Below are 14,836 nucleotides of genomic sequence, written 5' to 3'. Positions count from 1 at the left end.
ATTTCAAAGCCCTCCCCCTCCACATATTTACCACCTTCCTAACTTTGTTTATAACCCCACTCCATGTCAGATCCCTAGCTTCTTGTTCCTTCACCCCTAAAAACACACCTAACACCTTAAAATAATAATTTACCACCTTAAAAGGAAAAGTCCCCTCATTATTCTTCCCAACATACATTATTACTGACTTCTCCATATTCACTTTTGCTCCTGAGGCTTTCTCATATACTTTAAAACACTCCATCACCCTTTTAACACTACCCTCATCTCTAACTGTTATTGTTGTATCGTCTGCATATTGATGAATTAAACTAAAACCTCCTTGCGGAGTCTCTACACAATTTATAAAATGATATTTTTTAAGGTATGCCGCTAAGGGTTCTACCGATAAAACAAACAATAAAGCTGATAAAGGGCACCCCTGTCTCACTGATCTCTCAAGAATAAAAGAATCTGTTAAAACCCCATTACATTTAACCTTACTTTTAGCCTTTCTATATAATAATTTTATCCATCTTATAATTCCATTTCCAAACCCATACTTTTCCAGTACCCTAAACATAAAATCATGTTCCACCCTGTCAAAAGCTTTATTAAAATCTATACTTAAAACAATCCCCCCCATCTTGTCGCTATTCATTTTATTTATCACATCTCTAAGTGTAGTTATGGTATCTGCTATATCTCTTCCAGGCACACTATAATTTTGTGTAGGTGCTATAATATGATTTAAAACCATCTTCATCCTATTTGCCAGTATCTTAGCTAAAATCTTATAATCTGAGTTTAATAAACTAATTGGCCTATAATTTTCTAATTTCAATTTACTCCCCTTATTTTTATATAAAATCGATATCAGCCCTGTCACCATAGAATCTGAAACAGTATTATTGTCTTCCATATATTGATATACTTCTAATAAAATAGGTGCTAAAATACTTTCATACATTTTATAAAACTCTGCAATTAGTCCATCTACTCCAGGACTTTTATTTATTTGTAAACCCTTAATTGCATCTTTCACTTCATCCATTGTTATCTCCCTATCACACATTTGCTTATCCTCAACACCAATTTGCACATCCACACTACTTAAAATCTCTTTTACACACCCCTCATCCACCTCCCCTTTCTTAAATAAATCCTTATAAAAATTCTGTACTGTTTCTAATATCTCAACATAATCATTTACCACTTCACCCTTTACATTTTCAATCTCACTAATATATGATTTCGTCTGTTTAGTTTTCTCTAAACCAAGAAAAAACTACGTACATTTCTCCCCTTCTAAAACATATTTTGCCCTACTTCTTATAATTGCACCCTTACACTTATCTATTTCACATTTGCTCAATTTTTCTTTTAAATCTAAAAACTTTTCAATAGTATAATCAGGATCACTATCACATTTCTTCATTTCTTCATTCAATTTTGTTCTTAAATAATTTTCTGCTCTTGTCATCCTACTCCTCTTCTTCCTTGCATATCTAATACTAAAAACTTTTATTTTTTCTTTAACATTTTCCCACCACTTGCACTTATCATTCCCTTTTTGCTTATCCTCCATTTCATCTTCTATCAAAGATTTAAGTTGTTTCCCGTATTCCTCATCACCTAGATACCCTGCATTCATACACCATATTCCCCCCCCTTTCCTTTCCTTATCTAACCCCACCGAAAATGTTAACCCAGCATGATCACTAAAAGTTGTAAAAATATATTTAATATCCTTCATAAAATTCCTTAACCCTTCATTTACTAAAACCAAATCTATCCGTGTCTGTTTCAATTCCCCTAAAACCACCTGCCTTCTAGAAAATTCTCTCTTATTCGGATTCTCCTCCCTCCATATATCAATTAAATTGTTTTCAACCATCATCTTCCTTAAAACCCCCCTAGATACGTCACTTCTAAAAATAGCTCCCCTTGTCATATCTAGTCTATCCATTTTTACATTAAAATCCCCAACTAAAATACAGTTTCCCTTGCACCATTTCGCTAATTCTAAAAATAAATTCCTTCTCTCTATTTCATTATTCGGCGCATAAATATTTATAATCCTAAAAACCCTACTCATATACTCAAAATCTAAAATTAAAATCCTCCCATTATTATCATTATATATCTTCTTCACATTTTCTACTACATCCTTCCTTATTAAAATTGCAACCCCACATGAATTCCCCCTACCATTGTTTAGATAAATAAAATAAATCCCTCCATATTTTCTGTACTTCTAAAACACACATATTATCCCAGTCTCTTGAATACATAAAATATCAGAATTCTTTATGTGTACTATTCTATTAAATTTTCCTATTGTTCTCAACCCATTCGCATTTATCGACATTATTGTGACCATACTAATAAATAATAAAATTATAAAATATAATTTCATTATCCTCTACCTTTTATCCAGTTTCTTTCCTCTTCCACCCTTTCTCTCCCCCCCCCCTCCGCTGCTTTCCTCTTCCAGTATCCTCCTCTCATTCTTTCAAACTTTTCCCCATCATCCGAGTCCGATATCTCCTCCAAGTCCATTTCATCCAGCCAACTTTTCTTCTTTACACCCTCGTCCGTTTTGCTCCCCGTGTTCATCGCCGTTTCTGGAATGTTCGTTGTGCTCCCCGTGTTCATCGCCGTTTCTGGAATGTTCGTTGTGCTCCCCGTGTTCCTCGCCGTTTCTGGAATGTTCGTTGTGCTCCCCGTGTTCATCGCCGTTTCTGGAATGTTCGTTGTGCTCCCCGTGTTCATCGCCGTTTCTGGAATGTTCGTTGTGCTCCCCGTGTTCATCGCCGTTTCTGGAATGTTCGTTGTGCTCCCCGTGTTCCTCGCCGTTTCTGGAATGTTCGTTGTGCTCCCCGTGTTCTCCGCCGTTTCTGGAATGTTCGTTGTGCTCCCCGTGTTCATCGCCGATTCTGGAATGTTCGTTGTGCTCCCTGTGTTCTCCGCCGTTTCTGGAATGTTCGTTGTGCTCCCCGTGTTCTCCGCCGTTTCTGGAATGTTCATCTCCGTCTCATGTGTAGTCGTCGTTGTGCTCCCCGTGTTCATACCCGTCTCTGTTATTGTCATTAAACTTAAAACCCTCTCCATTTCTTCACCCCCCGAGGTTCTTGTTTGTACTGTGCTTTCCCCTAAAACCTGTGAGTCCCCCGTGCTTCCCCCCAGTCCACTCCCCCCCTCCTCCTGAAAACTCCATCTTCTTATTTCCGAATCCATACTGCTCCCAATTTCGTTAATCTTCTTGTCTTCCTTCTTCTCCCTTCTTCCTTCCTCCGTCTCTCCACCTTCCACCACGTCCTCTCCTCCATCTTCTTCTCCTTCTTGCGATGATACAACTGCTTCCTCGAATAGTACTTGACTCCCCTCTTCAGTCATAACTTCTCCACAGTTGCATTCCGCCAATCTCTTTCTGCATCTTCCACAAACATTCCTTTCCTTCTCTCCGACACACTCTCTCGCATAATGGCCTTGATTGCCGCACTTGAAACATTTGAATTCAGGGCAATCTTTAACTATGTGCCCAGGTTGTATGCACAATCTACAAACTCTGATCTGTTTGTCATGAATAACCCTGAAGTATTCAGCTCCTTCCAGCGTCTCAATATTTGTGGAATATGGCAATGATGTGACTTTTTCCGTAAATTTAACTTTACAGAACCTTGTTCCGTCAACCACCTCCGTTCCAGGCCAAACTCTTCTCCTTATCTCCGATACGGTCGTTACTCCCCAGCTTCTCAACTTGTCCAGTATAACTTTATCTTCTATATATACCGGTAGATTCATAAAAGACACCACCAATTCATTAATATTCACATCTCTCGCCAGTATCTTGTTGTCCTTTATCCGTATACCGTCCATTAGCCGTTCTTTACCTTTTCCGTTTCTCATCGTAATTTCATATTTCTTATCTCCTTTCATTCGGCATCCCACCCCCTCTCCACACGTCTCCTTAATTGCTCGTAGTAATTCCATCGTCGTCACCTTTTCTTCTCCCACCAACTCAATTGCCACCGTGTATTCTTTTCCATATTTCATTCCTCCTTTTTCGTTTTCCTTCCGTTGCGCATTTTCGTTGTCCTTGTCCATTCCGTTTGTCGTTGCCATGTTGTCCGTCATTGTAAATCAAAAATGAAAGCGAAAAAACCTCCCCCAGGCAGCAAAACTGCAGGGGGGGAAAACTAAACAAAACTAAAAAACTATCCAAATGAAAAAACAATAAATTATATTGCAAAATCCAAAAAAGAAACGAAAATAGCTCTCGAGCAAACACTCTCAAGCAAACACTCACAGCTCAATTACTCGCACCTGTCGTCACTTCTCCAATCAAGGATTAGCGCCCCCAGGCTGGTATGGCCGTAAGCTAAAAACAATCTCTTGCTACAACATATATAATAGTTGTGCTATTATGGCTTAGGGTGCGAGAGGTCCCTGGTTAAAAAATCTATCATTTTAATCAGTACCTGTTACCTTCAGATTAGTCCCGTGACACTTGTGGAAAACGTAGGGCAAAACGGAGAACATTGTGACAAGTGGGGTCACATTAGTTTGTAGCCCAAAGATTTTGGATTCTACAAACAGAAGTCGGCAAATAGAGGGTTCCGATTCAGACGAGTCCCCTGACACTTGTGGGGGACGTAGAGACAAATTGAGAACAGCACCGTGTTCGTGAGGGTCTCCCCTTTCCAGGGAGTGGTCATACGATGTTGTAGGTCAAACGGTAGGTCAAACGGTATGGAGGCTTGAGACAGATACGACGCGTTTCAATCTCTCTAGTTGAAAACTGATCGATTTGAATGGGTATTTTTTACGTTTGTTTACTTTGATTCACGTACTGATGCATCAATCGACTCAAAATAAATGAGATCCATTCAATTTGAAGTTTTATTTTTTCATTTTCTCTTTTAAAATATTAATTGACCTCATTTTGCTCAATATTCATTTGTCAACACTCATCATCAGTTTGCTGTCGCGGCTTAAGAAGACAGAATGTGAAAGACACAGCAGATGAAATACAAAAGATTTGAACTGAAGCCTGGTCAACAGTTTGGAAGACTGCTATGCTCACAAGTATAGCACAAACACTCTCATGAGGTTCAATTTTTCCAAGCACCATGGACAAGAACAATTGATATCCTCATTGTAATTGCCGCAGAAAGCAAAACAATTCTATTCTTGTGTAAGGCTCGTTGGTCTAGGGGTATGATTCTCACTTTGGGTGTGAGAGGTCCCGGGTTCAAATCCCGGATGATCCCTTTTGCAGATCTTTTAACAAGCTCAGACAGGCAGATCTCTGGTCACTGGTTGCAAACAGCCACCTCTTGGGCGCAGGACGAGGTGGCTGAATGGTTTAGGCGATGGACTGCGTATCTATTGTGATATTCACTAGTTGGCTCAATATCGCACTTCATTTAGAAAACCTGCAAAAACTAAGAGCAAATCTGACTTCCACTAACAAGGACATTGATTCCAATGTAATACACTTGAAATGACACCCAGCCCCTAAACCTAGTGAATATCTCATGCTCTGCATTGGCTGGGAATCGAACCCTGGTCAACTGCTTGGAAGGCAGCTATGCTCACCACTATACCACCAATGCTATGTGAAGCTCGTAAGCAACATGGAGACATCGATTCATATCCTGACCGTCATTTTTGTGGAAAGTGAAAATTCTTTGACCAAACGGATCGTTGGTATAGTTGTACTATTATGGCTTAGGGTGCGAGAGGTCCCTGGTTAAAAAATCTATCATTTTAATCAGTACCTGTTACCTTCAGATTAGTCCCGTGACACTTGTGGAAAACGTAGGGCAAAACGGAGAACATTGTGACATGTGGGGTCACATTAGTTTGTAGCCCAAAGATTTTGGATTCTACAAACAGATGTTTGCACATAGAGGGTTCCGACTTCAGACGAGTCCCCTGACACTTGTGGGGGACGTAGAGACAAATTGAGAACAGCACCGTGTTCGTGAGGGTCTCCCCTTTCCAGGGAGTGGTCATACGATGTTGTAGGTCAAACGGTAGGTCAAACGGTATGGAGGCTTGAGACAGATACGACGCGTTTCAATCTCTCTAGTTGAAAACTGATCGATTTGAATGGGTATTTTTTACGTTTGTTTACTTTGATTCACGTACTGATGCATCAATCGACTCAAAATAAATGAGATCCATTCAATTTGAAGTTTTATTTTTTCATTTTCTCTTTTAAAATATTAATTGACCTCATTTTGCTCAATATTCATTTGTCAACACTCATCATCAGTTTGCTGTCGCGGCTTAAGAAGACAGAATGTGAAAGACACAGCAGATGAAATACAAAAGATTTGAACTGAAGCCTGGTCAACAGTTTGGAAGACTGCTATGCTCACAAGTATAGCACAAACACTCTCATGAGGTTCAATCTTTCCAAGCACCATGGACAAGAACAATTGATATCCTCATTGTAATTGCCGCAGAAAGCAAAACAATTCTATTCTTGTGTAAGGCTCGTTGGTCTAGGGGTATGATTCTCACTTTGGGTGTGAGAGGTCCCGGGTTCAAATCCCGGATGATCCCTTTTGCAGATCTTTTAACAAGCTCAGACAGGCAGATCTCTGGTCACTGGTTGCAAACAGCCACCTCTTGGGCGCAGGACGAGGTGGCTGAATGGTTTAGGCGATGGACTGCGTATCTATTGTGATATTCACTAGTTGGCTCAATATCGCACTTCATTTAGAAAACCTGCAAAAACTAAGAGCAAATCTCTGACTTCCACTAACAAGGAGATTGATTCCAATGTAATACACTTGAAATGACACCCAGCCCCTAAACCTAGTGAATAGCTCATGCTCTGCATTGGCTGGGAATCAAACCCTGGTCAACTGCTTGGAAGGCAGCTATGCTCACCACTATACCACCAATGCTATGTGAAGCTCTTAAGCAACATGGAGACATCGATTCATATCCTGACCGTCATTTTTGTGGAAAGTGAAAATTCTTTGACCAAACGGATCGTTGGTATAGTTGTACTATTATGGCTTAGGGTGCGAGAGGTCCCTGGTTAAAAAATCTATCATTTTAATCAGTACCTGTTACCTTCAGATTAGTCCCGTGACACTTGTGGAAAACGTAGGGCAAAACGGAGAACATTGTGACAAGTGGGGTCACATTAGTTTGTAGCCCAAAGATTTTGGATTCTACAAACATGTTTGCACATAGAGGGTTCCGACTTCAGACGAGTCCCCTGACACTTGTGGGGGACGTAGAGACAAATTGAGAACACCACCGTGTTCGTGAGGGTCTCCCCTTTCCAGGGAGTGGTCATACGATGTTGTAGGTCAAACGGTAGGTCAAACGGTATGGAGGCTTGAGACAGATACGACGCGTTTCTATCTCTCTAGTTGAAAACTGATCGATTTGAATGGGTATTTTTTACGTTCGTTTACTTTGATTCACGTACTGATGCATCAATCGACTCAAAATAAATGAGCTCCATTCTTTTTTAAGTTTTATTTTTTCATTTTCTCTTTTAAAATATTAATTGACCTCATTTTGCTCAATATTCATTTGTCAACACTCATCATCAGTTTGCTGTCGCGGCTTAAGAAGACAGAATGTGAAAGACACAGCAGATGAAATACAAAAGATTTGAACTGAAGCCTGGTCAACAGTTTGGAAGACTGCTATGCTCACAAGTATAGCACAAACACTCACTTGAGGTTCAATCTTTCCAAGCACCATGGACAAGAACAATTGATATCCTCATTGTAATTGCCGCAGAAAGCAAAACAATTTTATTCTTGTCTAAGTCTCGTTGGTCTAGGGGTATGATTCTCGCTTTGGGTGCGAGAGGTCCCGGGTTCAAATTCCGGATGAGCCCTTTTGCAGATCTTTTAACAAGCTCAGACAGGCAGATCTCTGGCCACTGGTTGCAAACAGCCACCTCTTGGGTGCATGACGAGGTGGCTGAATGGTTTAGGCGATGGACTGCGTATCTATTGTGATATTCACTAGTTGGCTCAATATCGCACTTCATTTAGAAAACCTGCAAAAACTAAGAGCAAATCTGACTTCCACGAACAAGGACATTGATTCCAATGTAATAGACTTGAAATGACACCCAGCCCCTGAAACTAGTGAATATCTCATGCTCTGCATTGGCTGGGAATCAAACCCTGGTCAACTGCTTGGAAGGCAGCTATGCTCACCACTATACCACCAATGCTATGTGAAGCTCTTAAGCAACATGGAGACATCGATTCATATCATGACCGTCATTTTTGTGGAAAGTGAAAATTCTTTGACCAAACGGATCGTTGGTATAGTTGTACTATTATGGCTTAGGGTGCGAGAGGTCCCTGGTTAAAAAATCTATCATTTTAATCAGTACCTGTTACCTTCAGATTAGTCCCGTGACACTTGTGGAAAACGTAGGGCAAAACGGAGAACATTGTGACAAGTGGGGTCACATTAGTTTGTAGCCCAAAGATTTTGGATTCTACAAACAGATGTTTGCACATAGAGGGTTCCGACTTCAGACGAGTCCCCTGACACTTGTGGGGGACGTAGAGACAAATTGAGAACACCACCGTGTTCGTGAGGGTCTCCCCTTTCCAGGGAGTGGTCATACGATGTTGTAGGTCAAACGGTTCAGATGCTACAGATGTTTTTGTGAGAATACCGATTATTGGTATGTCTCATGGTTTGACAAACACCGCTCTAGCTCCAACACCATTTATTGCAGATGTGGAGTTGTAACATAAACAGTTACGGAGGCTTGAGACAGATACGACGCGTTTCAATCGCTCTAGTTGAAAACTGATCGATTTGAATGGGTATTTTTTACGTTCGTTTACTTTGATTCACGTACTGATGCATCAATCGACTCAAAATAAATGAGCTCCATTCTTTTTTAAGTTTTATTTTTTCATTTTCTCTTTTAAAATATTAATTGACCTCATTTTGCTCAATATTCATTTGTCAACACTCATCATCAGTTTGCTGTCGCGGCTTAAGAAGACAGAATGTGAAAGACACAGCAGATGAAATACAAAAGATTTGAACTGAAGCCTGGTCAACAGTTTGGAAGACTGCTATGCTCACAAGTATAGCACAAACACTCACTTGAGGTTCAATCTTTCCAAGCACCATGGACAAGAACAATTGATATCCTCATTGTAATTGCCGCAGAAAGCAAAACAATTTTATTCTTGTCTAAGTCTCGTTGGTCTAGGGGTATGATTCTTGCTTTGGTTGCGAGAGGTCCCGGGTTCAAATTCCGGATGAGCCCTTTTGCAGATCTTTTAACAAGCTCAGACAGGCAGATCTCTGGCCACTGGTTGCAAACAGCCACCTCTTGGGCGCAGGACGAGGTGGCTGAATGGTTTAGGCGATGGACTGCGTATCTATTGTGATATTCACTAGTTGGCTCAATATCGCACTTCATTTAGAAAACCTGCAAAAACTAAGAGGAAATCTGACTTCCACGAACAAGGACATTGAATCCAATGTAATAGACTTGAAATGACACCCAGCCCCTGAAACTAGTGAATATCTCATGCTCTGCATTGGCTGGGAATCAAACCCTGGTCAACTGGTTGGAAGGCAGCTATGCTCACCACTATACCACCAATGCTATGTGAAGCTCTTAAGCAACATGGAGACATCGATTCATATCATGACCGTCATTTTTGTGGAAAGTGAAAATTCTTTGACCAAACGGATCGTTGGTATAGTTGTACTATTATGGCTTAGGGTGCGAGAGGTCCCTGGTTAAAAAATCTATCATTTTAATCAGTACCTGTTACCTTCAGATTAGTCCCGTGACACTTGTGGAAAACGTAGGGCAAAACGGAGAACATTGTGACAAGTGGGGTCACATTAGTTTGTAGCCCAAAGATTTTGGATTCTACAAACAGATGTTTGCACATAGAGGGTTCCGACTTCAGACGAGTCCCCTGACACTTGTGGGGGACGTAGAGACAAATTGAGAACAGCACCGTGTTCGTGAGGGTCTCCCCTTTCCAGGGAGTGGTCATACGATGTTGTAGGTCAAACGGTAGGTCAAACGGTATGGAGGCTTGAGACAGATACGACGCGTTTCAATCTCTCTAGTTGAAAACTGATCGATTTGAATGGGTATTTTTTACGTTTGTTTACTTTGATTCACGTACTGATGCATCAATCGACTCAAAATAAATGAGATCCATTCAATTTGAAGTTTTATTTTTTCATTTTCTCTTTTAAAATATTAATTGACCTCATTTTGCTCAATATTCATTTGTCAACACTCATCATCAGTTTGCTGTCGCGGCTTAAGAAGACAGAATGTGAAAGACACAGCAGATGAAATACAAAAGATTTGAACTGAAGCCTGGTCAACAGTTTGGAAGACTGCTATGCTCACAAGTATAGCACAAACACTCTCATGAGGTTCAATCTTTCCAAGCACCATGGACAAGAACAATTGATATCCTCATTGTAATTGCCGCAGAAAGCAAAACAATTCTATTCTTGTGTAAGGCTCGTTGGTCTAGGGGTATGATTCTCACTTTGGGTGTGAGAGGTCCCGGGTTCAAATCCCGGATGATCCCTTTTGCAGATCTTTTAACAAGCTCAGACAGGCAGATCTCTGGTCACTGGTTGCAAACAGCCACCTCTTGGGCGCAGGACGAGGTGGCTGAATGGTTTAGGCGATGGACTGCGTATCTATTGTGATATTCACTAGTTGGCTCAATATCGCACTTCATTTAGAAAACCTGCAAAAACTAAGAGCAAATCTCTGACTTCCACTAACAAGGACATTGATTCCAATGTAATACACTTGAAATGACACCCAGCCCCTAAACCTAGTGAATATCTCATGCTCTGCATTGGCTGGGAATCGAACCCTGGTCAACTGCTTGGAAGGCAGCTATGCTCACCACTATACCACCAATGCTATGTGAAGCTCTTAAGCAACATGGAGACATCGATTCATATCCTGACCGTCATTTTTGTGGAAAGTGAAAATTCTTTGACCAAACGGATCGTTGGTATAGTTGTACTATTATGGCTTAGGGTGCGAGAGGTCCCTGGTTAAAAAATCTATCATTTTAATCAGTACCTGTTACCTTCAGATTAGTCCCGTGACACTTGTGGAAAACGTAGGGCAAAACGGAGAACATTGTGACAAGTGGGGTCACATTAGTTTGTAGCCCAAAGATTTTGGATTCTACAAACAGATGTTTGCACATAGAGTGTTCCGACTTCAGACGAGTCCCCTGACACTTGTGGGGGACGTAGAGACAAATTGAGAACACCACCGTGTTCGTGAGGGTCTCCCCTTTCCAGGGAGTGGTCATACGATGTTGTAGGTCAAACGGTAGGTCAAACGGTATGGAGGCTTGAGACAGATACGACGCGTTTCAATCTCTCTAGTTGAAAACTGATCGATTTGAATGGGTATTTTTTACGTTTGTTTACTTTGATTCACGTACTGATGCATCAATCGACTCAAAATAAATGAGATCCATTCAATTTGAAGTTTTATTTTTTCATTTTCTCTTTTAAAATATTAATTGACCTCATTTTGCTCAATATTCATTTGTCAACACTCATCATCAGTTTGCTGTCGCGGCTTAAGAAGACAGAATGTGAAAGACACAGCAGATGAAATACAAAAGATTTGAACTGAAGCCTGGTCAACAGTTTGGAAGACTGCTATGCTCACAAGTATAGCACAAACACTCTCATGAGGTTCAATCTTTCCAAGCACCATGGACAAGAACAATTGATATCCTCATTGTAATTGCCGCAGAAAGCAAAACAATTCTATTCTTGTGTAAGGCTCGTTGGTCTAGGGGTATGATTCTCACTTTGGGTGTGAGAGGTCCCGGGTTCAAATCCCGGATGATCCCTTTTGCAGATCTTTTAACAAGCTCAGACAGGCAGATCTCTGGTCACTGGTTGCAAACAGCCACCTCTTGGGCGCAGGACGAGGTGGCTGAATGGTTTAGGCGATGGACTGCGTATCTATTGTGATATTCACTAGTTGGCTCAATATCGCACTTCATTTAGAAAACCTGCAAAAACTAAGAGCAAATCTCTGACTTCCACTAACAAGGAGATTGATTCCAATGTAATACACTTGAAATGACACCCAGGCCCTAAACCTAGTGAATATCTCATGCTCTGCATTGGCTGGGAATCAAACCCTGGTCAACTGCTTGGAAGGCAGCTATGCTCACCACTATACCACCAATGCTATGTGAAGCTCTTAAGCAACATGGAGACATCGATTCATATCCTGACCGTCATTTTTGTGGAAAGTGAAAATTCTTTGACCAAACGGATCGTTGGTATAGTTGTACTATTATGGCTTAGGGTGCGAGAGGTCCCTGGTTAAAAAATCTATCATTTTAATCAGTACCTGTTACCTTCAGATTAGTCCCGTGACACTTGTGGAAAACGTAGGGCAAAACGGAGAACATTGTGACAAGTGGGGTCACATTAGTTTGTAGCCCAAAGATTTTGGATTCTACAAACAGATGTTTGCACATAGAGGGTTCCGACTTCAGACGAGTCCCCTGACACTTGTGGGGGACGTAGAGACAAATTGAGAACACCACCGTGTTCGTGAGGGTCTCCCCTTTCCAGGGAGTGGTCATACGATGTTGTAGGTCAAACGGTAGGTCAAACGGTATGGAGGCTTGAGACAGATACGACGCGTTTCAATCTCTCTAGTTGAAAACTGATCGATTTGAATGGGTATTTTTTACGTTTGTTTACTTTGATTCACGTACTGATGCATCAATCGACTCAAAATAAATGAGATCCATTCAATTTGAAGTTTTATTTTTTCATTTTCTCTTTTAAAATATTAATTGACCTCATTTTGCTCAATATTCATTTGTCAACACTCATCATCAGTTTGCTGTCGCGGCTTAAGAAGACAGAATGTGAAAGACACAGCAGATGAAATACAAAAGATTTGAACTGAAGCCTGGTCAACAGTTTGGAAGACTGCTATGCTCACAAGTATAGCACAAACACTCTCATGAGGTTCAATCTTTCCAAGCACCATGGACAAGAACAATTGATATCCTCATTGTAATTGCCGCAGAAAGCAAAACAATTCTATTCTTGTGTAAGGCTCGTTGGTCTAGGGGTATGATTCTCACTTTGGGTGTGAGAGGTCCCGGGTTCAAATCCCGGATGATCCCTTTTGCAGATCTTTTAACAAGCTCAGACAGGCAGATCTCTGGTCACTGGTTGCAAACAGCCACCTCTTGGGCGCAGGACGAGGTGGCTGAATGGTTTAGGCGATGGACTGCGTATCTATTGTGATATTCACTAGTTGGCTCAATATCGCACTTCATTTAGAAAACCTGCAAAAACTAAGAGCAAATCTCTGACTTCCACTAACAAGGAGATTGATTCCAATGTAATACACTTGAAATGACACCCAGGCCCTAAACCTAGTGAATATCTCATGCTCTGCATTGGCTGGGAATCAAACCCTGGTCAACTGCTTGGAAGGCAGCTATGCTCACCACTATACCACCAATGCTATGTGAAGCTCTTAAGCAACATGGAGACATCGATTCATATCCTGACCGTCATTTTTGTGGAAAGTGAAAATTCTTTGACCAAACGGATCGTTGGTATAGTTGTACTATTATGGCTTAGGGTGCGAGAGGTCCCTGGTTAAAAAATCTATCATTTTAATCAGTACCTGTTACCTTCAGATTAGTCCCGTGACACTTGTGGAAAACGTAGGGCAAAACGGAGAACATTGTGACAAGTGGGGTCACATTAGTTTGTAGCCCAAAGATTTTGGATTCTACAAACAGATGTTTGCACATAGAGGGTTCCGACTTCAGACGAGTCCCCTGACACTTGTGGGGGACGTAGAGACAAATTGAGAACACCACCGTGTTCGTGAGGGTCTCCCCTTTCCAGGGAGTGGTCATACGATGTTGTAGGTCAAACGGTAGGTCAAACGGTATGGAGGCTTGAGACAGATACGACGCGTTTCAATCTCTCTAGTTGAAAACTGATCGATTTGAATGGGTATTTTTTACGTTTGTTTACTTTGATTCACGTACTGATGCATCAATCGACTCAAAATAAATGAGATCCATTCAATTTGAAGTTTTATTTTTTCATTTTCTCTTTTAAAATATTAATTGACCTCATTTTGCTCAATATTCATTTGTCAACACTCATCATCAGTTTGCTGTCGCGGCTTAAGAAGACAGAATGTGAAAGACACAGCAGATGAAATACAAAAGATTTGAACTGAAGCCTGGTCAACAGTTTGGAAGACTGCTATGCTCACAAGTATAGCACAAACACTCTCATGAGGTTCAATCTTTCCAAGCACCATGGACAAGAACAATTGATATCCTCATTGTAATTGCCGCAGAAAGCAAAACAATTCTATTCTTGTGTAAGGCTCGTTGGTCTAGGGGTATGATTCTCACTTTGGGTGTGAGAGGTCCCGGGTTCAAATCCCGGATGATCCCTTTTGCAGATCTTTTAACAAGCTCAGACAGGCAGATCTCTGGTCACTGGTTGCAAACAGCCACCTCTTGGGCGCAGGACGAGGTGGCTGAATGGTTTAGGCGATGGACTGCGTATCTATTGTGATATTCACTAGTTGGCTCAATATCGCACTTCATTTAGAAAACCTGCAAAAACTAAGAGCAAATCTCTGACTTCCACTAACAAGGAGATTGATTCCAATGTAATACACTTGAAATGACACCCAGGCCCTGAAACCTAGTGAATATCTCATGCTCTGCATTGGCTGGGAATCAAACCCTGGTCAACTGCTTGGAAGGCAGCTATGCTCACCACTATACCACCAATG

This window comes from Salmo salar, unplaced genomic scaffold (assembly GCF_965601325.2).
Source record: "Salmo salar unplaced genomic scaffold, fSalSal1 ptg000588l, whole genome shotgun sequence".
Classification (NCBI taxonomy): domain Eukaryota; kingdom Metazoa; phylum Chordata; class Actinopteri; order Salmoniformes; family Salmonidae; genus Salmo; species Salmo salar.
Note: the sequence above shows the minus strand (reverse complement) of the source record.